We start from the raw sequence: 27,025 nt of genomic DNA, 5'->3' as shown, positions 1-27,025 counted from the left end.
GGGATGACAGCGCTGTAAAAGTTTATTGAATCACTATTTACGACAGCCATTCCTATTAACGAAGTCATAAATATCAATTATTCGATTGTAGTGTTACGTATTTAAAGTAGGTATCTGTTATGGATGGGTATTATTGAATCGAACAATAGAAAAATGAATTTGTCTGAGTAATGTATTACAGTTCTATTGGTTGAATTGAAAAAGTCAGAGATATGTATCCGACCTTATTGTTTTTTTTTGAACAACGGAGATATAACATTAAGCTTAAGCTGGATGTTAAAAGAAATCTCTTCAAAAAGCACAAGATTTTTCAATTTCTTAACTTAGATATGTAACGTAACGGCACCAGTCTTGTACAGATTAAGGAAAAAATTGAAGTTTTTTGCAAATTTCTCGTAGGTTTTTTAACTTTATTGGATATTGTTTAGTTATACCTTTAGTTCAATGTTAGTTTAACGTAACCAATGTTAGAAAAAAAATTACAATGCATAAATAATGAAGTTATTTATAAATTAAAAAACCACTTTTTTGCACCAGTGTTGGACAGTGAAAAATCTAATGATGGACACCCAGTTTTGGACAACATCTAGTTATGAACACCCATTTATGGACTGTACCTAATGTCGTTTCTCCAGTTATTTACAATTGAAGAAGACTTATAGTTATCAATAGAATCTTGAAAATGATGATTGGAATACAATAAATCGGGGATGTATTTATAAAAAATAGTACTTATTAATTATTTTGCATTCTTATAATATTTAAAACAGTCTTAATTTCCATTTTCTAGGCAAAAATTGGACAAATGCATCGTTAAATACGAGTTATGTCCGTTAAGAAACACCAATATGGTTTTTTTTTAAGTCAGGGATGAAAAATATAACTAAAAAAAGTACTGCCATTCCTGATTCCATCCATTTTGGGACTTCTTCTTCTTCGTCATATCACTCTAGGGGGGTAGATGTTACCCGCGTCACGATGTTCCGCCATATCTCTCTATTTCCTGGCATTCCGCTACACTCGTGAAGTGAATTGCCAATCTGAATCCACCAGCAGCCTTAATCTGATCGGTCCATCGATATGGATTCCAAATTGTAGCACGAGGCAAAAAGCTTTTTTTAAACTGTTGTCAAGATGGTGTGGATGAAATTTAAGCGTGTGTGCTATATGGTGGTGGAATTTAGCAGCAGACAACGATCCAAACAGTTCATCAGAGAACTCTCTAGATCTCTCTATTAGATATTATGTTGTTGGACCCATTAGTGTAATTTTAACAAAAAATATCAATGTCCATTATAGGAACCAAAGCAAATCCAGTCATGGACAATTGTTGTACAATATTGGAATCCTTTGTTTGAAATGGTCGTGATAGGTATATTATTAATCAGAAAGAAAAGACAATACAGAAAAGCGCATGTAATTAATACCTTTAAAAAAAGTTTATTTTCGACAAATGTCCATAAATGGATCTATCCATAGAATTAAATCCAGTTATGGACATTGATGAATTTTATTTAAACAACATAACCTATCATGATACTAAATCGTGTAATATTTCGTACACTTAACTACTATAAATAAAAGTAATATCAAATTTTGCTGACATTTATACAAAAATTCTTATAACCAAAATTGTGTCCTCACTTCCTTAAGGATTTTCTTAGTAAAAACGGATTTCTTCGAAACGAGTCGCAGCATCTAAACATAACGTTCTGCCATCTTCAAACATTTTGGCCGAATAAGATGAAATGTCGTATTTTGATAGCTTATGAACCAAACTTTTATTTTAAGTATTGCCAAATTATATAACGTTAATTTTGGTCTTAATATTTAAATTTAATATTTATTTTGTCCATTACTGGATGCTTGTCCACGACTGGTGCCGTTACCTTACCTATCTCTCAAAAATATATAAGATATAAATGAAGCTATGAACTATAAATGAATAAGTGGGCCAAAATATAAAATAAAAACTTTAAAAGAATACGCGTAATAACAATCAAAGCAGCGGCATACATTTTGATCGATGAAAAAGGCATCGAGGGATACACGGATCGGCCTATATTGAATGTTCGGGTGCAAATTAGCATATCACAGACACGTGACGAAATACCTTCACAATGGCTTAATGAAAGGAGAACATTGTCATTAAAGCCTTAACGAAGGTGTAGCGATCTACATAAAGCACACAAGGATGAAATGAATTGTTACCTACATTTATTAATCACAAAATTAGTACACCATTCAAGACGGATTTTGATTAAGATTAGTCACTAACTGTTCTCAATTTTAAATTAATATCAAACACTATTATTTATGTCTAATTGAATACTTAATTTGTAAAGTTTTGGCTCCTTTATTACTTTAAATTGAATGAATAATTCGGGGCAATTGACCGGCTGTTTACATTTTGGACGTTCATCAAATAATTAACAGTCAATACAGTCGTAAAGTTTGAAATGGACAATAACACGGAAGCGGAGAAAGTTTAGCAATGTTATTTCAGTGCTTAACTCGGCGGAACTCAGGCGGAGGGTCGCTAAATCTTGCTCTATAAAAATTAATGGCCGCCCGCTTAGCGACTCTCCTTTGCTGAAGTAGTTACTCCTTAAGTTAAATTATTGAAATATATTTCGTAACTTAATCGCAACTTAATTCGTAATTATTCTTTGTATTACTTTAAACAAAATGTTGTAAGTACTTATCGATAGAAAGGGGTGCCATTGTTAATGACTGTACTCTTTCTTAAACTATACTAAAAACTTAATATACTTACTTATTTTAAAGAGTTTATTTTAATGCATGTACGGAAAGAAATGAACAAATACTTCCTCAATGTTCTTCAGATCAGAACAATGTCTTAGCCAACATTATATAAGTAGATATACAGTAATTTTCATATAACTTAAGTAGATCCAGACGATAAAACCGATAATATCAAAACGTCCTGACTCTGCGCCAGGATTCTCTTCCTTTTGGCAAACAGCCAAATGTGAGTTAGGTTTTGGGGTACCGACAGAATAAAAATTTTCATGATAATTTATCATGCCAATAACACGAGTATCGAAAATTGCGTAATAGAGTATACTGGCATTTTCCCTTGTTGTTTGTATCAGGAATGTTTACGTTTAGTAGCGTTATCGAGTCGAATAAGAAAATTCCTATGTATTGGCTCTTGATATTTTGTTAATTTTTATTTATTAATATCGCTCTTTATTTGTGAATTCAAATACAATGTTAATCACAGGCGTTTTATTGAAAAAATAGACATAGTTTTATTGAGAATAAATACGCAGTTGTTATATTTACAAATAACATATATGCGTTGTATTTTTGTGGATATTGATAGTTAAATCAGCTAAATCCTATCTAATTGTACGCTTTGTTTTATATCGAGTAAAACGAATGACGCATGTGCATGACATGGAACAATTAATTCGATTGAATCTTTCTCTCTAGAGAAAGGTAATAAGTATATTCGAAAGTTTGTAAACACACTTTCAAAATGCAACCAAATACAATTTGAGAAGCCATTATAGTTATGTTAGTATTAATGATATAGAATATCTACTAAATGGCTGAAATAAACTTATTTTGAAATAGATTAGAAAATTCGAATAGTGACATCATTAGGTGTAGAAAGTTCTAGCCCAGTTAACATATGTGTAATGAAGGAAATCCTGAGTTAGTGCATTTGCAGTGCAAGGGAACAATGACGTCATCCCCTCCCGGACGTAGTGGTTCCCTGGGAAAGTGCCGCCCGTTTCCACGCCGCCCGCCCGCGCTGACATTGAACGTCAATCATTATGAACTTGACTCACTTTTATTGTATCTTATCATATACAAATCGATTACGCTTTTTAGTTATGGAAAGTTTGTTCCTATTTGTTTACCTTAACGGCTTTTGTAACAAGCATGGAGCATCATTGAGCGCTGTTAATACGACTAGGTATAACTTTTGATGAATACGTGACAAAGTTTTGTCTAAATCGCAAAATGAGATTTTCAGTATGAATGAACAGTTTATAAAAATAACTGAATTGATTAAAAAAAACTGAATCTCAAAGTTTGTATTGCGAACTAAATAAAAATGAAATAACATCCGTTTCAATACATGCTAACTGATCAAAAATAAGTAAACGACGACATGCACAAATCCCACGATAACAAGAGAAAGCGAAATGTTTGGAACCGATTGCAAATTGTAGACGTAATTAGAAACATCGGAAACATTAGTCACATTGAATTTGATAACGTTTCATTCTACAGAAAAACATCAATGTAAGTATTTTTTTTTTCTTTTTATATTTTTAAATAGATAAGAACATTGTCATTGGTATACACACACACGCACACAAGTACTTACATTAAAAATAAAACTTCAAAATTGAATTTCAAATCCTATATCGAAACGTTACTCGAAAATAAACAAATATTCAAGCAATGCAAACTCAACCAATTAAAAATCAATTTATCCGTACACATTGTAGATACTATTTGCATAATTTAATGTAAATAAGACTAACATTTGAAGCGTTCAAACGAGTAATAATAATCAGTATATTTATGAAGGTCATCGTAACGTCATATCGGTGATCTCACTGTTACATTCAGCACCTTGATATGATATAAGTGTAAAATGATATAAAATGTTTGAGCATTTACTTTATTAGTATAGCATTGTTTACGTATAAAATATAAGAGTTATCATTTATCAGCATACTATTTATAATATCTACAACTGAAATAATGAAGTCTATTTTGAAAAGAATTCAGTTACAAGTCTGAACCTCAGGGCTTTCAATCTGTCAATATAAAGCTACAGCAACTCTTTGGTTGCACTTACCTCTGCGAGAAGCTGTCACCGCTGCTAGATTTAAATTCGTTCGAAAACCTTGCATTAGCACCACCGATGTCTATATTTTTCCACCAGATCGGTTGGTGGATGGATCGAGGAGTAGCGCCAATTGCCTCCGCAGTATACTGTTATAGTTGTGGAACAAGTCTAGCGCACCCGTCCCGTCTAGACGGCGCGTCGGATCCCTATCGGTCTCAGTAAAATTATGTGACGGGGGCGTTGTTGCAGATTTGGAGGTTATTTTAATCATCAATCTTCTTCAGATCAGATCTCCTGACCCCGTATAACTTAATTATATATTCACACTTATAGTGACAGTACAAAGTTTACTTTGAAATAACACTTTTTAGTTCTTGTATGAGTTATATCAATTGATCAATCGAACGTGAGATGTGAATATTGCAAAAATGCCTTTGTCTCAAAATTAATTAATACCTGCCTGATTTATGAACAATGTTCGAACTAAATTTCAATGGATAATGGTCGTATTATCTTGAAATAGTTCTGTTAATGGTTGTTAATCTAAAAACAATTGAATTGTGAATGTATCATACCATGTACTAAGGTTACTTTAAATGTTGCAGATGTTGTCTTTAGTCTAGATAAATGGTGCATTCACTGGTATAGAAAAAATCTCTTATAAAAATATGATTTATAATTTATATTAACAAAAACGTAAAACGAGAACGTAAAATCAGATGTATTTTGATTAGAGAACAATGCGTTCTTTACGAAACTTGTTAGTAATTTGTGGGACTTTGGCATCAACTTCTCTTTGGTGAGAGTGCGCTAAGTGGCGAAACAGTCGGTCCGACAATGGAACAAGAGTATGGTATCAGCCTCAGTACGAGCGTATCAGTCGCGGGTCATCGCACAACCTTTCACTAAAACGTTTTGTGCACTCTGTATTGTACTATTTGTACCATCTCTTGTATTGTACTCATAATTTTATAGCATGTTTTCAATGGTTCAAGAATATTCTGTTAGAATAATAATACAAAAAAGTGTGGCGACATAAAGCGTCTCATTTGCGGTTTTATAGGAATAATCAAAGGAATTCGTAATATTTTTCTTCCCTTTTATTCATGTCGAATTGTTGTTTGATATTTAGAATTCTGAAAATAAACAGTCTAGCAAATATTTGGCATGTATTTTTCCCTGTTTTGAGATAAAATTTAATCGACTTTAAGTTGAATGCTTCGTTGCTTAGGTATTACAAAATGTAATTGCTTTTTGATAATTGAGTTGTAGGCAATGTTACTTTTTGTAAAATGTTTTTCCGAATGGTGACTTTGTATTTAATTATTTTATTGTTTGATTTGGTAAATCTTTTATACACATGTGATTTTATAAAATATTTAGCGTAGTATTGTGATAAATGTTTGTTTTAGGTATATTGTGGACTTGTACATTCAAATATAAAACGTCACCTGAGTAAGTACTTAACAATTCACTAAATATTCGTGATTTCCAAAATACACAAACTAAAATTGTATTCAATTTATACACAAGTATAAATAAACAAAATAAATAATCAGGTCCAGAAGAAGAGGTTAAAAATAGCGACAAAGAAAATGTAAAAGCAGAAAGTCAAGCAAATGAAGAAAAATCAAACGAAAAAGATGAAAATCGAGATGCGATAACCAAAGGCGACAATTTGCTCAATAAAAACGATGACACTGAACAAGATAATGATAATGATACAGAGAATAACGATGATAAAAGTGCCGTTAATAGCGAAACTTTAAAAAACGACGTGATGGACGATGAAAAACCAGAATCCCATGGAGATAAAAAAACTAAATCTGAGGTCAAAGCAGAAGATAACAATATAGATGAAAATATTAGTAGTGAAGGTATATTTCCTTAATAATCTAATTGATAAACTTGCTCTCTTATTAGTATGAAAGAAAATATAGAGCTATTATTATTAAAAACTGATTACAATTAATTTTCTGTTCCTGTAGATCAGACACGACCATTTAAAGTTGGTATGTAATTCAATCCATCTGCTTTTTATTGAAGTAGTACTTTAAATATAATCAAATTTTAATATTATTTCGAATAGGCGATACGTTTACACCACAAGAATTGCTGCCAGTGGCCATAAAATTGAGAGCAAAAGGTAAACTATTTGACATTTTTTATGTTTCATGAATTTAATATATTCTTACTAATTCTGAACCATTCACTTGCAGTGAACAAACCGGGAGGTATGTATCTAATTATAAATTGTGTTTCTTTGAATCGATTTTTATCTTTAAAATTTATTTTCATATTTTCAGGTGGCAAAGGATTTGTTAGTTCATCGAAAAGTCCTGAACAATTAGCGGATAAGTTATTTGAAGCATTCTGTTAGCTTATGCTTTATTATTTAATACGATTTAATATTATTTATATTTTAATATTTTAATTTTTCTTTTTTTTTCAGTCATGACTTTTAAACGTATTGTTACACTTGGAGGTTTGAATTACTTATATTTTTATTCGTGAACAATATTTTTTTTATGTTCAAATGTATGCAAAAATAATGCAAATATATATTAATAGTATTTCAATATGCCTTTTTTAGAACCTGATATTACCGGACTTGATGCCCTTCAAGCTCTGGCTCTCAGTGGTGAAGGTGTGGTTTATATTATAAATAAAATACAATCATTTATTATATTTCGAATATTAAACTATTTTTCTTGCTTAGCGGTCCAAAATATATCTGAAACAGTAACCGCACCATCACAAACAAAGTATTTACGAGGTACGTTTTAAATATACTTCCGAAGACAATAATAACAGTTGTTTATTTATTTAGTATATTATTCTGGTTCTTTTTTAATTTCAGGTCAATTTGTCAAAATGAGTAACAAGCCAAAGACAAGCAGATTTAACCGTAGGCATCATAATATTATAATCGGACAAATCTTTTATTGATTTCCATATAGATTTATACAACCGTGTATATTTTTTCAGTTATAATGAAAAGGACTGCTAGTAAAGAAAGCAAGTCTAAAAACTCAAAACGACGAGGTACATATTTTTTATTTATGTACTGTTCAAAATCTCTTATTTGTATAGCTTAATGTTTGGGTTATAAGTTTGTTTTCATTTTAAACAAAGGCATTGAACTAGCGAAGAAATTAAGGAAGAAAAGGCGCTTGGTCGTGAACAAACATCGACGCGCACCAGGTAAATAAGGTTAAAATAAAAATCGGTCAAGTGTAAGTTCTACTTGTAGACAAGTATTTTGTACATCTTGAAATATTTAAGAAATTGGATTTTACAATAAGTTTTCTGTTTCAATCTATATTTTTAAAATCGTTCTTTACTTGTACTATTTAATCGCGATATAAAATATTACTATATGGTTATTACTAGTCTGGGCTTACGATCTAAAATATTCCCTCTGTATAGAAAATCAATAAACCAAATCGTTATTTATCCATTCCACAATTTCAAGGTGAATAGTTTGAAAGACGGACAGACTGACACGGAATAGACAGACAGATCGACAGTCCGATATGTGTTATCGTTTACAAGCAAATATATTTCGACCTTTATTTGTCTTATATTCATACTTATAATCAAAAAATTTTAAGGCGATAAACTTATGAGAGTGAGGAAAACAAGACGATTAGTCGTTAATAAGCGACGCCAAATACAACATAAAACCAGTAAGTAGAGATTTTAGTGTAAGTAAAAAATACAAAATGGTTTTAATATCTACTCAATATTTCATATTTTTATTGATTTCTATGTGTATGTTCAGCAACTACCAAGGATAAACAATCAGCCTGTCATTGGGGCTACGAGTGCAGCGATCCTACTGATTTAGACACATGTCAACTGTTCACAAAGTGCAAGGATCAAAAAGAAGCAAAAGAAGACAGTGAGAACCGTTTTCTTTCTATTTTCACATCCATTGTCACATGTAGCTTGATTCTTTTATGCAATTCTATTTTTAGACATAAAAGTTCCTCACAACAGCGATGAACATTCAAAGGCAATTCAACAATTTCGGAAGATGTGTAAGTAATAATAAATACATATTACATAACTATTATATTGCAATCTATTATTTTTAAAATAAATTCAAATGAAATTCTCGTTCCATTAGTAGGAATATCGCTTGTGGATGAAGAAGTTGAAAAAATATGTAAGTTTTTAAAATATGCATGAATAGACCTAAATAGTTAAATGATTTTAATTAAAATAATTAAGGAAATACATATGCATGATTTTCTTTTACAGTGGAGAGTCGGATTATTAGTATGAAACCAAATAAATTGCAGGGTAAGGTGAAACCAGTTTTTAGTATCGAATGAAATTATTTACATAATTAGTACTCAATCGATTTTTGTAATGTAAATTGATTTATTAACTCCAATAACAATATCCTCTTTCCATTTACATTAAAGATGCCGATGAAAGGATTGAAAGTCTATCAGAATATTTTAATAGCATTGTTATGGCGGAAGAACAACGTAAGTATAAAATACATATTTCATATTTTATATGACTTACACAAATTTATAATATACATGATAAAATATGTAAAACAACAGGGACAACTACTGCATTGTCTCCATCTACAGACGATGAAGATACCACAGAAATTAATAATGATGCGACGAAAGAGGTAAATATTATTTTAATTCTACAGTAATCGATTCGCTCGACCCGTCATGTTTTTGGCTCAATGAACGCATTTTATTTTCAGCAAAACCAGAAGATGATTGAAAATGATTTTAAAAATGAAAGCAAATTAGAGAAGCACGAAATGAGAAAAAGTTTAAAATTTATGATAAAAACAACACCGGTCTCCAGTTGATTTTAAATAACATTATTCCAACAAATTTTCGTTTCCATTTATTAAACTCATTCGTGGAAGGGACTTTTGTTTCAATAGTCTAGAGTCTAGACATTAAAAGGTAAAAGGTTACACGCGCCGCTCCTGATTTTATACAAAGATTTCCTTAGTTATATCTAATGTCGGACAAGGCCAGCACTAGAATGGGTACAATAAAGTCTGTCGGGAGTGTCCCGGAAACAAATGACAACATTCAAAGATCTAGCTTTCAATGTGCTTGTCGGGCATTACTGCGCTTCTTATAGATTCGTTCAATTCACTTCTATTAGGTTAAAATGTTTGATTGCTTTAAAGGTCACTTATGCAGAAGATGCGATGATTTATTATTTTGTATATTGTCTGTTGGATTATAATAGTTAAAGTTTAACGAGATAATTTTTGGTATTTGTAGCTTACCATCCAATGTTATATCATGGTAACTCTCGTACAGAACGCTCAATGTCTGGACCTAATTTCGTTAGTAAAATAATTAACACTGTACATACGTATAGGTACGTGGTTTGAATGTGTTAAAGGCAAGTGTCATAAACGGAGTCGTTACTGCATTAGAATAAGGGATCATGCATTATCTCAATGCCATATTTAAATGCTGAGAATAATGTCATACATTATTGAATTATTATTTAGCATTAAATTTTGGAGGCATTATCTCCTAATCAATTTTAAATTTTAAAGGAACATATAGGAATAAGCTAAAGCATTAGATTTAAAGTTGCAACGGTGATTTCTCACCTGCGAGAGTAATTATTATATGTACGCCGCAGTTGAAAACGAATTGGGGCGTAAAACAATATAATTTGGTAGAGTGACATTTCAATTTGAGTTTGCTTTTTGTCCAGGCCACCGTAGTGGAAAGCAAAGCTAGTTTTGATCGTTTCAGCGATGTATGTGACAGGCTAACTTGCGTCCTGGGACCAAACTGCGATACAAGACTTGGAAACAATGGCAATTTTGAAAACAAATTTATTTCATACGGGTTTGGTAATCTATGACGATTTTACACTGGCACACATGTAGGCAAAATAAGGGTTACTGTTCAAGCTTAATAAATGCAAATACTGAAACAGGGTTTTATCAATTCGACTCGGGTGTATGTATTAATTATGTAATCTATAAAATATTGAAAATATTCACTGTTAATAATCTATTAGAACTCCAAGTGGATACATCGCATTGCTCCGTTGCGACTGTGACCGAAATTAAATATTATTCCTCATTTAGAAAATAGAGAAGTTAATGGGTTTCACTTTGAAATAACACTCTGACTGCATGTAGCCACACATGTTGTAAGTGTTCAAAACGTAAATAAATTCAATGAAAATTAAACACTACGATTGCAATGAATGCCTAGTTCGATAATTATTGAGATATTTTTATTTATTTAACTCTTTAATAGTTGTACAGATAGGTAACCTTAGAACTACTTACAGATAGAACAGAGTACAACTATTTTGGCAGCCTTATCACTTAATAGTGATCTCTTCCTGGCAACCACGGTAAAAATTGAGAAATTATAATATGGGTGGTAGATATTTTATTACCAGTTTGCTTTTTAATATAAATCTCAATCTTTTAGTGTAAGTAAAGTCCGAGACATTCGTTATTAGCTTCACTCGATTAATACTGGGGCTTCCGTGTTATATTGGGTTATGGGATAAATTTGATGTTTGAATGCTGTTTGGAACTCGATATCAATAATTGTTCAGCCATATTATATGTATGGATTACTCGTATCTATATGATATTATATGATGAGTTTGGTCCTGGTTGTATTTTTTATAAAAATATTTTTTGAACAAGTGATAACTGCGTTAAAAACAACCGACTTCAAACTTGCACTTGCAACATTTACAAATACAGACAAAAATGCTCATAAAATAAAAACTACTGGGCCTATCCGAATAAAATTTTTATGGGACCAATTCGACACCATCCCGCATCGAACAAAAAAAGAATCACGTAAATCGGTTCAGAAACCTCGGAGTAATCGGTGTACATACATAAAAAAAAAAAAAAAAACATACCGGCCGAATTGATAACCTCCTCCTTTTTTTTGAAGTCGGTTAAATAGCTCTTGTTTTATAAATTTACATGTATTATCTGAATTGATTCAAACCTAAAATTTAATATTTCGTCGTAATAATATGTTTAAATGTTAATGTTAATGTTTGGGTTGATCAATTTTATTTTGTTCAATTTATTATTGCTCTACATGTAGAATTCATTCTGCATAAGCAGTTGTAGTAACATTAAAAATATACATTCCGCAATCAGTGTTCCCGTATGCCAAACACGAACACCGCAATTAAAATATGAGGGTAGGGTCGGGTGGTCGTTAAGGAGAAATTAATTGACGTCGCAGCCAATGACTAGAATGCTGTTTATTTTATAATCGGTCGGTAGGGAAGGTGAGTACACCCAATTACGCTTCGATCTGGGCTTGGTGAGCCAGCGGCGTGGCGCGTGCGGTCGTAACTGGATTATTGGTCGCCGTCGGCAGGCTGGAGGGGCAAACACGACCACAGAGTACTCTACGTACTTCCATTATATTACGATGGGATTTCACGGATTTAGTGTGTTAGATATTAATTAATCGGATAGTTTGTAATCCGTTCGCTGCATTCAGCAGCGCGCTGCGCAAATTATGTTGTATCCGTTCGGTTGAACCAAAATTCAACAATTTTTTTGGTAATATTTATGTAGGAGTAGGTTTTAGAGTAGGTAAGCTGCGTGACTGGAAGTGAGTGTTTATTTAATAACTAATATTGCAGACTATGCAGTATGCTCGTCAAATGCAAAGACTAATATTCAAATGTAGATAGTACATATTCACATGACAATTATTTTTTGCGAACAAGAATCTTTGGAGTCAGGGAGATCTGCGTTATTAAAATAAACCTTGATAAAAGATTATCCATACCCTTCTATCTAGCCTGTGCTCTAGCCGGCATCAAATTCTACCGTGTATTATATAATTCGATACAGTTTCATCAGCGTCTGTACGTCGTTTGCCGGATCCCCTTATGCCATTACGGAACCTTAATTCACTAGGAAGATAGGAATTTTCTCACCGTCGTGTTTATACAAAAATTGTTTACGAAATAAATTATTGATATTATAACAGACTATGAACGGTGTTAACATTTCAATATTGAAAAACAAAGCATATTCATTGAAAAGTATCAAAGCTTTCTAAACACAAACGATTTATGGCACAAAATGTAGGTGGGAGGCAATATTGGCAATCATTACAGAATATAAACACAACAAAGAAAGGCGAAGCGCGCCTGTTGCAGTCTCGTTTATTTCATAAAAAATATAACAAAAAAGCAGCCATCGACGCGGAAGCTCTGATAGCAGCCAGACAAACATTGAAATGTTTTTCTTTATTGTATTTTATATCAGAGGTGAAGAATTATTTATAATGTAAAAATAGTTGAGAATACAGAGAATATTAATAAACTTCAAACTCTTCATGCACGCCTATATGTCAATGATAAATTAAATTACCTTTATGTATTATTTATAATTTATAATTCAATTAAAAATTAATAAAAGTGATCAGCACTTTTAATATTTTATTATAATTGAACTATAAAGTACAATTCAAAAAAATCTTTAATCGAGACATTGAATCAATCAAAATAATATTTACATTCATTTTATTCATATGCTAAATTGAACGCATAAAAATGAATGCACGGCAACGGGTATATTAATAGTCCTTCACGGACAGCATTCACATACCAAAAATGTAATGAACACAGTAACGTGCAAGCTGTAAGCATCTAGGTCAATGGATAGATCGCAGAAAAAGTAACAAAGTTAATTAAAAACTGAACCTATGATAAAAATCTCTATTCCTCTGAACGTGGAATTTCCGTTTATCCAATACCTACTGTGATCTGGTTATTTATTTTGTCTGTTTCCGTTGGGTGGGATAAAACCTATGTTCACTGACATTGATATTTAACAGAACGGTCATGTGGATAAATGAAATTATTGCAACGTAAATGGGAACTGACCAAATAGAGAAAATACATTTAATGGCCCTGAGAGGAGTTGTCGCATCGCTCTACTGTTTATGTTTTGTCTTTACGTCCGTAATGAACACCTTATATGTTTACGCATCTCACACACTTAGACAACTTATTAGACTACTATATTATTTAGATCTCTAGGGTGACTTTACGCGTCTTCGTAAAATGCAAAACAAGGGAACTTTTCCCCTAAATCAAGAAAGGAGCCCTTTACGAGCTATAGGACATCCAACAAAAACAAAAGAACTTTCTTAAAACAGGGGTTGGTCGAGTGTGTAAAAAGCTCTAATTGCATTATTATTTATTTAGAAGTTTTACCATTCTTCTTTTTGAACATCGCGTCGTAATGCTGTTCGTATAAAAAATAGGGGAATTTCTGTTTAAGTCCAAATAATGTGTAAGAAAGAAATTAAAAAGCGTGAGAAATAATTTCATTAAGATTTATAACATGGATTATTGTAAATTGTAATACATACCTTATTCCCGCTCAATAAATAATGTCGGCATCTGAAATAATAAAAAAAACAGCTTTAATAAAAATACGATCCTGAAGCGTTTTAAAATGCTATTAAATTTTAGGAATTGATACTGAATAAAAAGCGATGTAAACAATCCATAATGAACAACAAGATAACGAGACTGGCTGCTATTGTAACATTGGCATATTTAATTATAAAGAATTGGAGTATAAATGTTTACTGAAAAAATATAATTGGGCGCATGGGAACAATCGATAAGAATAATTCCTGTTTAATAATGAACGCTATTTGTGCTGTACGCATTGCATGGCTTATACACGACACAATGTGGCGTGTTGAGAGTGGTAATTAGTGATCGTTTGCCTACCAGGCGTATTTCTCAAGAGTTCCGGTGGTATCGTGCTATGCATTCTCTACAACAATAGGCCCTCCGGACGCCTTCCTTTTGTATTTAGTCAAGTATCTTGAAAAACAAAATTATGTGCCGTCCTTCAAATCCGTATAACTTTACACTTTGTCCTGTACAATAATGCAGAGGGCGTCGTAAAAGAAACTTGGCGAATCTAAATAATTTTGGAGTAGGCTTGCGAAAGTCCCTTAAATATCGTCGGTTCTCTCTCTCTTATAACTCAGACTTAGGTATAGGTACTCGTAGCTAACTCCTTGCTGTATTTCAAATTCATGACTATTCTCCATTCAGACACGGCGCCTAGCTATGTATATTGTATATGTCTCTATACTTAACAAATAAGTAAATGCTTGATCTTAGATATTACAACAATCTAGTCTTAATATTCAAAACTTGATCATTTTGTCTATTCAGAATTATCAAAAAAGGCTTCTATTTTTTAAGACATTATAGTTTAACTTAACCCATATAGGTAAATATATATTATTATAGGTATGATTTGATAGGAAATCGTGTTCAACTAATACTTTCCCTCGAGTTCCTGTGTGCGAAAGTTTCCTGATCATAAATAATATGAAACGGTCTCTAATCCCGCGAGAACGTGGTTCTATGAATCTAAAATTCTTAATAAGGGCGAACTTCCCGCTTACGCCTGAACCGTTTCCCATCCCATTAAGCTTTATTGCGACGTATGATACAGAAGGATATCCGTTGTCTTCGATAACTAACGTCAGAGTTCATCAATATCTTTCAACGGCCAGCGAGTAGCCAAATAAAATGATTATGAATAGCCCAATATGTACGCGTGACGTCAACGGTTCCATCTCCCTCATATTACATTAGACGACCCAATTCGCAAATATCGTCATGTCATCCATAATATTAACGTAGTTTTCGTATATTATAGTTATATTTATACAGAGAATATATTTGTTAATTGGCAGTTTTTATTGCTATGAAAAGATAGAGCAATAACTGTATACAAACATTTATAGATCCATTGATTAAAAATTATTATCAGTCGTACTATCTCGGAAAAACAAGTTTTTATACTAATATGTAGAATTCAGCACAACTAATTTTATATAAGTTCCTGAATTACTATACAATTAACTTTAAATGTGTTATGTTTTTAATTATCTCCATACTGTTCTATAATTAAGTTCCGTTGAACCAGTTTTCCCTTAGACAAATTCGATTATCCGTAAATGCTTTTTGTAATCGTTATAAAACAATAACCCCGCTTAACCGTGTCCCGCAGCGGGGATCGCAAGTGTGTCAAGGATGATAAGCGGAAAATTTGCTTTGAAAGCTGGGAATACAACACAAAACAGTGTTCGCCTTCGTTACTATAAATGCTTATGTTACTAAATAACTTTCATCTTCAGGGATTTTCTGACACATAAACGCGTTGCCGTTCGCGAATAAGTATGAAACAAAGTTCTCGAACATTTGTTGAGAAATTATTGTAACGTTATTATTTAGACGTTGTTACGTTTTTATTGTTAGAACAGTCAAATACTTTTTGTAGCGAAACGAAACGGATTCAGACTGTCACATGTTAAAATAATTGTATTGTTATTTCGTTTTTAACCGGTTCATATTTATAAAAGCTTCTCTGACTAGTAGCTCGAACAATTATTTCTATCCAAGATATACCTACAGGAACACGTTTTAATTTTTTATTGTTAATTTTTCAAGATTATTTTTTTTGTTAAGATTCTTCTTTTTAAAAAATAATCTTACATCAATTATTAATTTTATTGCATAAAAATTTAACGACCTTATATTGAAGTAAATAAACTTTTATATCAAATTAAATTATAATAACGGCTTTATTTATGTCGGCTTCATTAAAAGTTGCCGCGTAATTAGGTGCTAGATTTATACTTAACGGTAGAACCATAAATTTTTATTTGAAAACGCATTGAATCACTTATAAGTTGGTATTTCTATAATTTCAATAAAAAATAAAAAATGCACATGGTACTGTCTAGTATATAAAGTACCTAGTTTAGAAAATAATACAAATTATCATCCAATGAGCAAGCAAAATATGTTTATTGTATATAATCTATATCATGATAAGTAATTGAACGCGATTAAAATGATAAAATTTAAACAAAAGATTATATTCACATGAAAAGAAATAGCCGAATATAGTATGTTATCGGGAACTTTTCCGCCATGATTTGTTGGAACCAAGGATTACGCACTTGACAGGCTTTATCTATTGATTGAAGAATATGTATGAGATACCCGTAATCTTCCGTATTTCCTAGTAAAACGGGCAAGTATATTAGTATTGAATAATATATTCATTAGTCGATGGCATGAAGCCAAAAATATCTTTCGGCACGAGATGGTGCCTGGACCACATGGCTGTCTTATCTCCACATAATGTATGCTTCTGTTTAATTATAATATCAAGTGATATACGCCGCTGCTGTTTTTAATATTGGTAATTAATTTTAGTATGTACGTTACATTTTTAGAGATGTTTTCTTTTAGCATAAGTATATTATGTGCATTATACAAAAACCATTAAATATTTGGCAGATTGTTTACCAACATCAATTATTCAATCGTGTATAAATGCGTGTTTCTTGTTATGCTGTTTATTAGGGTACACTGTTTGGTTTTCTATATCCACCTACCTCTATGTGTTTCTAATTTCTCTATTATCTAGTATCTACTCAATTAAATCCATCGCTACTTATAGTATATCACAGGACTACTAAAAATAGCACATTCGTACAATGTGCAGATCGTAGCCCGCGTAGGTATGATATTATGTATCGAAAGTTTCTCCTTTGTTTGTTTAAGTTTACGTAACCTAAATTTATATTTATGACGTTACCTACTAAAATAGTTTTTATTGCTAATCATCGAATAAGAAAGAAGAGAATAGATATTTATCTACTTACTGCTTTTTTTTTCTATTGTACGGCGTGTAATACAATCTAATACGATTAAATAAAAGACGTTTGACCGCAAAAGCGGAAGCCAAACATTTCCCTTGGTTACAGTATCATGGTTTAGTATTGTATAACATGGAATACATTGACATAATATCGTAAGCACGTGTACATTGCAAGGGTCGGTCAATGACCCGCGATTTCAAGGGACCGTTAATCACTTTTGCGCGGAAGAACCACGGTGCACGCAACCTAAGGTCGATTCGCCGGTTGCCCTCGTTTGAACATCATAAACATTGTTATTTATATACGAATATTTCAATATTGTTACCCAAACCGTAACAAAGTAACCTAGATTACAAATTTCATTTGACCATTAAAATTGTTTAACGTGTTCATAAAATCTTATTTGAATAATAAACATGTGTTTATAATGTCATGTTATCATAATTGTTAAATTAATTTAATGGTCGTTAACTTCACGCTACGATTAACAGTTCTAAAACGAATAATTTTAAACAAGCCCAGTGTTCTATACCATCGATCCCCTCAATTTATTCTGAAAGGTCAGTAACTATTATAGGTACCTACATAATCGTTTAAAATACCTAATACCAAGTGCACATCTATTTTTTTCGTATTTTTTAATAATGCAAAAAATATTGGTCAATAAATACTTCGTATTCGTATAATTATGAGATCTAAACCGGTAACATTAGTGTTGTTAATAAGTTACTAACTGCACCTCAAATGTAAACCAGGCCTTAGCTCCAACGTGCTATGGATAACTTTCAAGCCTAACTTGTAACGGTAAGGAGACATGAGTAGGTACCTATAAAACATTCATAATATTATTTGCATGGATACAATTATTATTCAACGTTGCACATACGCTATAGTCCTCATTATCATGAGCCTGTAACTACTGCAAATTACAATTAGTATTAACTAATCCGTTATGTAATATCCAAGCACTATACTATAGTTTAGACCATTTGTTACCTAGTTAGGATAAGCCAGCAATAAAGTATGTTTTAAAGACGTACTCATAATATCACTTTAAATACATATCGGTATTCTTAACAGCGGCAATCTAATTTACGTTTTATTTATCGCAAAAATGAGCAAGACTGTAATTTATAACGATCGTTTGTAAATTTAAAAGAATCTTCAATCATTTATCGCAAATTAATGGGTCTAGAACACGAAAATGAATCAAGATAAATAACACTTAAATATAATGCAACAAATGTAAATAGAAAACCTTAAGCAGGTTCACGGGTCGTCTAGTTTTACTGATCCCGATTCTACTTTATCTTATAATCTTGTCACGTTGCTCGCGCTCTCTACCACCTCGAGAGGGACAGACGAGGAGGGAAAATCCTCAAGACTCGGGGAAGGAGCGTACATTACGTACGATGCTTTTATTATGTACGGTGATAGCACGCGTAAATATGTATGATACGTTGAATAAAGCTCACTTAATAGAGGTCACATTGAGATAAGTACATATTCGGTTACTGTTATATTTTTGCTCGACCGATTTCGTTTGCTTTTGACCGATTTTGTTAACTTTCATGCGAATGATTTTACACACATCAAACCTAATGTACCGATATTTTTTAATTGAAAACATCAACGTATTCAAATTATAGGATCGAATCTAGTGGTTAACAAAAACATTTCCAAAGTTAGTTATTAATCTCAATATTAATTAAGAAATATCGCCTTAAATATCTACCGAGAAATATACAACATTCACTTTCTTTGTCATTATTATTTCTAAGATATTCTCCTTACTCGTTGTCTTAAAAGTTTCTATCCCTTGTGTCAGCATTCATCCCTTTTTCATGTCTATTTTAATTGCTTGTTGTGAAGTCACAAATTGTCGGCCTCATCCTTTTGCACCATCTTTTTCATGACGCTCTGTAATAACTGGCTGTTTAGTATATCTGTATATCTTTGCAACATAATTTATTTCATTTGTGGGTAGCATTAACTATATTCACACTCAAAATAAAAAAACTTTGTATTGCTAAACATTCTATTTAAAGGCCTGAAATTATGTATTGTTAAAATACTAACATATTCAGCTAATAATAGTAAAATTCGATGTCCGATAATTATTTTGAATGAGAAAGTTCAAATCTCATAGTGCAGTGTCAAAAGTACTGCAACCTTTTATACTTTACTCATAATTGTTGCATGTATCACGCATGCAAAGAATTTCTAGCATGATTAGACGCACAAAGCAAACAGGCTTTTTATATTGCTCTATAGAGCTCAACCCTCTTCGACTAATGAGCGTAACTCTGCATTGCGGGCTGCTGAGTGAATACATGCCTAAAAATGTGTTGTACAGAAGGTATTTACAAAAGCATAAATACACATAAGTCACAAGCGTATAAAACCTCATACGATACAATCATAAAATAGCACAATGAGCTTAAAATATCAGCAATGTATTACGTCTAGACTCTAGTCATGTACCTATTATTATAGTTAATAGTAATGCGCATAAAAGAGCCATGCTAAATAATGGCAAACATCAACATGAACAAAGTTTACATGAAGACCTTCATAATATTGATTTATTCCAAATGGAGAAGTCATTCCCCAAACATATGAAACATAAACAGGAAATATAAATTTATAGACGTCTTTTATTACTGAGGGCATATTGTGTTATGAAGGGTATCTTGAAATAACCAAATTTTGCGCCATGATAATCAAGTAAAATAGAACATTTTCCAACTTTTAAGATCGAATATAACACTAAAGTAGACGGTAGAATTTTTAAATTGGGCCTGTTTTAAGTAGAACATTAATGGCCCGATCCGTTATTCGAAAGGACCCTTAAAGGAAACGGTCTCTATTCGCTTTAGGAAGTAATGCATTTTCCTTAACGCTTTGCGGACAGTTTACACAGTTTTCGACGTGAAGCCTTCTTTTACGATTATTGTACTTGCGTACTAACATAAAATCTAAACTGAAAAGCCAGTAGCTATAAATCCTCAGCGTAGCCCTTCGAGATATAAAGAGTGAATGATTTTTACTGGATTTAACTAAGTTCGTATTTATGTGGCCATATTCTGTTTTTGCGAAGCTATGTTTTATTAAAATAGAGATCGTGTTACGAAACGAACACAATCGTGGCATTTGGTAAGACTATAAGCCGAGAGAATTGGACCAGAAATGTCAAAATCGTGTTCATATTCGCCTTGAGAGAGACATTATAGCGAGCATAAGCACCACCGGAAAAACTAGCAAATCCGTGGAGCGTAAAATAATGCGGTACATGTTGAATAACATTGGTAATTAATTGCATCGGGGGGAAAGCGCAAGTGTTCTCATGCGAATTAGAAGCGAACACACGACTTATTAGATAATTCTAAAGAAACGATAACGTGCGGGTGGGTTCATGGTTTATAATTACAGGGTGGTGGGAGGATAAGTGCATGACCTCCGAGCGAGCCGAGCCGCATGGGTACATGCACACGTTGCATATTTTAATATGCCCAAGTGTTCAACTTTACCCAATACCAAAACTTCAACTTCAAACTTTTACACTACTGTACCCATCTGATTAATTACATTAATTGTGTAATTAAATTAAAGCTCATTTAGACGTATAATTCAATGAGACTCGATTATATTTTAATGGAAATATCTCGACTAGATATTTCCTTCAAGAACATATTTTTTGTGAATGCAACCATATCTGAAAAACTGAAATTGAAATACTGCATTACCCAACGTTCAATGACAATCGACTGCGACACAAATTCTCACGGTACAGTTTAGTAACCTTTAGCACTATTTGCTTAAGCGATTAAACTGTCTCCATATGCATCAACGCAATCCATTGATAACCGAAATGTTTAGAACACTTCGGTTATCATACTTCCAACCAAACGCACTCTAGACCTGTCGCACCAGATTTAGGGAGGTAGCAAATGTGATGAATTGCCGAATTGGTATGAGTTGTTATTATTCAGAGCTACTACTTACCCCGGCTTCGCCGACCCCGTTATGTAAGTATGTTATAAATAATTATATGTTTTAACAAATATTAAATAGAGTTGTCTAGCAATACACTTAACTTTTCTCAAGTTTTTATTACAAAATGTTTGAAAAGAAATATCATCAATAAAAATAACACTTTTTATATTATGTATATCATAAATTATAAATTCTTTCTTCCAGTGTACATAATGCAGTTAAAAAATTACTCCTTTCCCTATAATATAAAATATGAGAGCTCTAAACATCATAACTACCTTAAGGGTATATAGAACGATCGTGCAAGAGAAAGTCAGTCAAACGAAGTCGTGATACTGCGTTGTAAGGACTAGTTTATTCTCATACAATCAAAATGAATGGGTAATAGATTGCGACAATCCAAGATGTTGATATAACTTCCTAGTTCCTACCTCACTGTATCTGAATTAAACATTTTTCAACAAATGGACATCAAATGATAATCGCATTTGGATCAAAATGTCATAAGGATTTCTCTAGAAAGCTTCCTATGACATCGAGGTTGAGGCAAGCTGTCGAATCCATTTAAAGTTGCTAATCTTGTCTGAGTAAAAAGGAAATGCTTTCGAACCCATTGGTATTCAGGAGGTAAACGTTGCAAGTGCTGTCGTTTTAATGACTGTTTGATTACTTGCCTTTCTTGAATAGTTTATGTAGGTATATAAAATAGTAACCGTTTACTTGGTACTTCCGAAATAGAAGAGTGATTCTTGTTAAGATATCTATAATAATGTATCATTGATCTAAACAAAGATTCCATATAGGCAGGAAAGAATAATTCATTCGATGCTGGAGATATAAATACACAGGTATTTGTATATACAACACTGACGTCTAAATAGAAGGGAACAGAAACATCCGGCGCTAAAGGCAATAAACAATCGAATGCGTGATCCCTTCACCGCGCTGATATAATTACTAGTGGCTCACTTTTTCTTTTTATGTCACGAGCCACTTTTGGCCAAGACGAAATGCTGACATAAAAAGCACGATAGTTAAGCAACAGCACCTAATAGGACGCTATTTGCATCTTAAACTATGCATTTATACGTTTAAAACAACTTTTTCTTTAAAATTTATATTCATATGAAATTTGAAAAAATTTTTATACAGGTAATTGTTAAACCTTAAAGAAAATATGGTTCAGGTAATAAGTTTTGTCAAATACATATGTATCAGAACATAAAATCAATCTTCTACGTTGAGGCCCATAGTGCGTTCAGTTTTGCGTTTACTTTTCATTCTGTGTAAAGACCAATGTAATATTATAGACGATTTATTATCTGTTCAACAAGTGTACTTATTACATACAGCAAGCTTCAAACCGCCACCCATGTGGTAAAGACGTGACCTCCGTTCAACTCGCAACAACTGGGTTCTTTATTATTCACATCGAAAACTGGCCCTTATACATATGCAGTTTCATACTATTTTATATCACACTTAACTTAACTGATGTCTCAGGAGAGATAGAAAGTACCTACAGTTCAACTTATTAAATCGGGTAAAGCTTTGAAACGTGTCTTTCGTATAGAATATAAATAGCTACGAGCTCTAGATTCGTCTAAATAATTGAGCAGAAACTCGGCTTTAACAAAAATCAATAAGAATTTATTGAAACTAAACAAGCGTTTTCCTTCTAGGTACTTAATTTTGACTTATACTGAATTTTCTAAACAAGCTGATTAGCGACAATTTTCGGTGTCTTCGTAGGCCAAGCCTTTTTAGTAGTTTAAGTATGCCAAGGTAGAGCACACATTCTCAATTTTAATGATATCTGGCCGATAATTGTATAAATCCACATAAATAAGCAATAATTTAGGAATTATACAATTTAGTACGTATCTTTAAAAAAATAAGCTAGGTAATCTAGGTACTATATGATGTCGACATGACCCATTTATACACATTCTTAAATGTTATAAAGAAGAAAATATACAGTAGCACCTCTATAAGTCGAATATCAAGGGAGACGCCAAAAAATTCGAGTTATAGAGTTTTCAACTTATGGAGGATTTCGACTTAGGCAGATTTTGATTGAACATAAAGAGTTTGAGGTTTATTCTTATAAATTTTGAATTAGAGAGGTAAAATAAATTAAAATTCAACTTGCAGAGGTGACAAACATGTTTTTATTTATTACAAATCAACATTTTTTCAAATCATTTTAAAATAAAAAATGTGGCATTAAAAAAAGTATTTATTATATTATTTGCTTTAGATAATTTGGTTGTTCTCTAGCATTGTCTAATCTATAAAGAGCAGAAAATTTTTCTTCTGAAACTGGTTTGCTTCTGAAACTGGTTTGCTCTATAAAATTTTGTAAGGTATTCAATGCGGTTCTTGCCTCTTTGGTGGAAACCTATGGAGCGAATGTACTATTCACGTCTTCTATGTCATCTTAATCATTAGTATCGGTTTTCTGAGCTACTGAATCGATAATTTCGTCATTAGAAACTTAATGCAAACACGTGTTTACGTGAGTCATAAATTTATTATCGTATACTCCTAAAATGTTTTCTAAGAAACAATAGTGTACTTGTACTGTCGGCAAGTTGTTAAAGGCGGTTATTTATTTTTGTTCGAACAATAGAGGTAATAAATTCCAAATGATCAAGTTATAAAGGTTGTAAAATAAAACGTTGCTATGTTCGAGATACAGAGGTCAAATTTAATTTTTCGAGTTATAGAGTGAAAATATGTACCAAAATGGCTTGGAGGGACTCGGTGATAATTTCGACTAACAGAGGGTAAATATTTCAAGTAACGGAGGTTTTCGGGTTCGAAGGGAAGGGAACAAGACATTTTTTCGAGGTTTGGAGGTTTTTGACTTATCGAGGTTCGACTTAACGAGGTGCTACTGATATGTAAATGCATTTCCCTTTAACAAAAATACACATACAATTGTTTTTACGTTTAACGAGTAAAACATTTCATGGCTTAATTAGTATGCACCACACGTAAAAGTAAAACCATTATACGTGTATGGTCGAATTAAATTTTTAATCATATTTCAAGTTATAATTTTAATAATAAATTTGCTTGAAATTTACACTGGTATAGAACATTGGAACATGGAAATAGAACATTAATACATATGGAAAGTAAAGCGTAGTTAAGTTTTACAAAAAATAACGTCACTCCACACGAATAAACGAACGTGTAAATAATAAAACATTAAATAAACGTTGTTTGCCGCAGCGATTTATATGGCGTTGCGGTTTTTGTAGAGTGCACACACAGCTTCTACAAATTACAATAATAACTCATAGTTAGATGTTATACGACAAATACTATAAGAGCTTGTTAGTTTTTGTATTGCTTGCATAAAATCAATTGTCATTCAATTATAAACCGATTTTAATTATAGTTATTGCGAGACATTGTGAAAATTCTTATAATATCTTAGATTATGATAATTTCTATAAAATTCATAAACATTCAAATCAAATTCCAAATTAAATATTGCTAATTTAGCATGATCCTCTCACGCAATAATATAATGTTTGTAACTTTTTATGTTTTTTAACTTGCCTGAAACAGATTTTTTTATTTCACTAGATACCTAACTTTTTTACGTCGATAAATAAACCTACTTCTAATTCCATAATTTAGAAAATTTCAAGATGCTTTCGCTTTTTTATTGTATAAATTGTTAAATATAAAATAGACGGCATGAAAGTGGTTTTATTGTTTAATATAAAATAATTAATTAATTAACTAAATAATTAAAATGCATTACTAAATTAGCATTTTAAAATTTTATTCTTTGCATGAAAGTACTTTCTTATTTTTTATTAAAATTGTGTTTACATTTATTCAACAATTACAAGCACTCTCCATGTTCGGTATTTTCTAAAATCTTAACAATTCATCTTAAGATATTCAGATACCCCTCATTTTTTGGCCTCTGCGTTTAGCCCTTCGCGGTATTCTTTGATCTCGTCTATTTGCGGATTCATCTCGAAGTGGGTTTCTTCCGGGTATCTTAACTGGGGACAAATCTTTGCTGGACAAAGATATATTCCATAAATTCATCTAGCATAAAAATGATTATCTTCATACGTTTTGAAAACAGATTTCTAATATTTTCATGTACTGAATGCTCATTAATTCATCATCGTTGTAGTCGTTTTATAAGTTTCAATATAAACAAGTAAACAATACGCATAAAGGTGGTTTTTAAATTGCTTTACGCATTTTGGTACAAAAAATTAAAACATACCACGTCATCACTATTCTTCTGATAAACAAGGTTTACCAAACGATGAAATCATCTATATTTATTACTAGCTGTCCGCATTGAGGACTAAAAATAGCAGTCAGAGGTCATGTTGACGTGTGGCTGTAATTAATTTCAAGTTTTATGCAGAAGTTTCGGTGATTATTTTCGATATTATAAACATTAAAAATATGTAATGAAAATTTGTATTGGTTACTTATTAATTTACTTTACTCTTCATCATAAATTATGCTCATATCCATCCATACGTAAAGTTTGGTTTACAACAAAATAATACGTGCAATACAATTTTATATCTATATTCGGAGAAAAAGGATAATACGATTTGAACAGGACGATATCCGTATGGTTAGGTGAAGGAAATTGAAGAGCGAATCGAAATGTAAAATTTATTGGTAAAATCACGACACCACCCGTCGAAGGTGTACGATCGTGAAATGACGTTGAAAAAAGGTTGAAAACATATATTTATACAGAATTTCCAAACTCTCTGAGCCACATTGGTACCTACGTATATTTTATGTGCGCTTTGCAAATAGAACTCGGTGTAGTGCTTTTAATCGATTTCGACGATTAACCGCAGACAAGGCTTTCGTTTTTCCCGATCTACCCGATTGGGTATGAATCCTACAATTTATTTTTTATTTTTTATTCGGGATTAATATCGGATTGAATATTTAATTTTGTAAGTAGACATACGTTTCACGATGTAGTATAAGTATGTTAAAAAGGATTAACGTTAACTCTAAACAACTTCTGGTCATGATAGTACAGTAGGTGCTTCCAACATAAGCTTTAAGGTGATGAATTAATTTTTCTAACATTTACGGCCCTTTTCAAACCTTCGTAATTTTTATATTATTAAAGTTGTCGTGATGAAAATTCTTGACAAGAAAGTTCAATAGTAACACAATACGTCTACCGTTTTAGAAACATGATTCCATGATATTTTCTCGATAGAAAAAAAATACAAAGTTATCATTGTTATTTTTTTTTAATCTCTGGCATCTTCAAAATAACAAACGTAAAGTTACGACTTTTTGGATATTAACTATAAAATATACAACCTATACGTCTACCGTGTTAGAATTTTGAAATATGCGATGGTTTGGAAATAAACAAGAAATACTTGAAATTAGCGCGCGACCAGCCAATATAGCGAGAGCCGCCCTG

The 27,025-nt window shown here is 32.0% G+C and overlaps 1 protein-coding gene across 5 annotated transcripts in view; it reads right to left on the bottom strand.

Annotated features, from left to right (window-relative positions):
• The window catches only part of LOC149490398 (uncharacterized), a 103,819-nt gene that overhangs the window by 63,594 nt on the left and 13,200 nt on the right, over positions 1 to 27,025 (bottom strand). For 3 of the 5 annotated variants that reach the window (XM_089703809.1, XM_089703777.1, XM_089703794.1), the window contains exon 2: positions 14,239 to 14,269. The exons of 1 other annotated variant lie outside the window; for it this stretch is intronic. The gene's annotated coding sequence lies outside the window, so the exon portion shown is untranslated. The remainder of the gene's footprint in view (positions 1 to 14,238; positions 14,270 to 27,025) is intronic. One more of the 5 variants, XM_089703786.1, reaches the window with a different exon arrangement.

This window comes from Colias philodice, chromosome 2, assembly GCF_061535455.1.
Source record: "Colias philodice isolate Cphi_HAF_F1 chromosome 2, ilColPhil1 Martin Lab GWU primary, whole genome shotgun sequence".
NCBI lineage: Eukaryota > Metazoa > Arthropoda > Insecta > Lepidoptera > Pieridae > Colias > Colias philodice.
Note: the sequence above shows the minus strand (reverse complement) of the source record. Positions and strands in the feature narration are given on the sequence as shown.